The sequence below is a fragment of the Gossypium hirsutum genome, chromosome A10 (assembly GCF_007990345.1).
Source record: "Gossypium hirsutum isolate 1008001.06 chromosome A10, Gossypium_hirsutum_v2.1, whole genome shotgun sequence".
Lineage (NCBI taxonomy): Eukaryota > Viridiplantae > Streptophyta > Magnoliopsida > Malvales > Malvaceae > Gossypium > Gossypium hirsutum.
Window position 1 is genome coordinate 10,322,010 of NC_053433.1, and position 971 is coordinate 10,322,980.

General features: G+C 37.7%; 1 non-coding gene across 1 annotated transcript; it reads left to right on the forward strand.

Annotated features, from left to right (window-relative positions):
• Positions 1–219: 219 nt before the first annotated feature.
• Positions 220–326, forward strand: LOC121208739 (small nucleolar RNA R71). Its single transcript, XR_005903866.1, has one exon. It is a non-coding gene; the product is annotated as a small nucleolar RNA R71 (small nucleolar RNA).
• The last annotated feature ends 645 nt before the right edge of the window (positions 327–971 follow it).

Here is a 971-nt window from a genome sequence, read left to right on the forward strand (position 1 = left end):
GAGCATGGTGATCGAATCAACGTTAAAAACACCAACTTTTTTGTTGGTTTTGTCCTCATTACTTGCCACTGATAATTATTCAATGACATCTCTTCTATAAATTCATAAGCATCTTCAGGTGTCTTATTATTGATGGTTCCGCCAGCGGCTGCGTCGATCATTTGTCGAGTCGAAGGATTCAGGCCATTATGAAATATTTGAACCAGTAGCCAAAGTGGTAACCCATGGTGAGGGCACCTTCTCAATAGGTCTTTGTATCTCTCCCATGCATCGTAGAGTGTTTTTAAATCCATCTACACAAAAGAAGAGATATCATTACGTAATTTGGTTGTTTTAGCCGACAGAAAATATTTTAATAAAAACTTTTCGGTCATTTGTTCCCAAGTAGTGATTGACCCTCGTGGTAATGAGTTCAACCATTGTTTAGCCTTATTCCTCAACGAAAAGGGAAACAACCGAAGGCGAATGGCGTCATCAGAAACGTCATTGATTTTAAAAGTGTCGCAAAATTCTAAGCAATTTTCCAAGTGAGCGTTTGGATCCTTGTCCTGCAAACCATCAAACTGAACAAACTGTTGGATCATTTGAATGGTGTTAAGTTTCAGTTCAAAATTATTGGCAGCAACAGCAGGCTTAACTATGCTAGATTCAGTTCCTATTAAAAAAGGTTTAGCATAATCATACATAGTACGCGGAGCAGGATTTTGATTAGCAGCAATCGCAGGAGGTAACGGATTTTCCTGGTTTTCAGCCATCTCCTCAGTTATGGTTGAAATATCATCCTCTTGCTCTTCCTTTGTGTATCTTAAGCTTCGTCTTATTTCTCTTCGATTTCTGTGAACTGTGTGATCGATCTCACTATCAAACAGTAATGATCATGACGGGTTTCTTCTGGTCATACACTATAAAAACCTCCCAGGAACGAATAAAAGAAAAATTAGACAAGAAAATAAAAATTTAAATTGCAAATA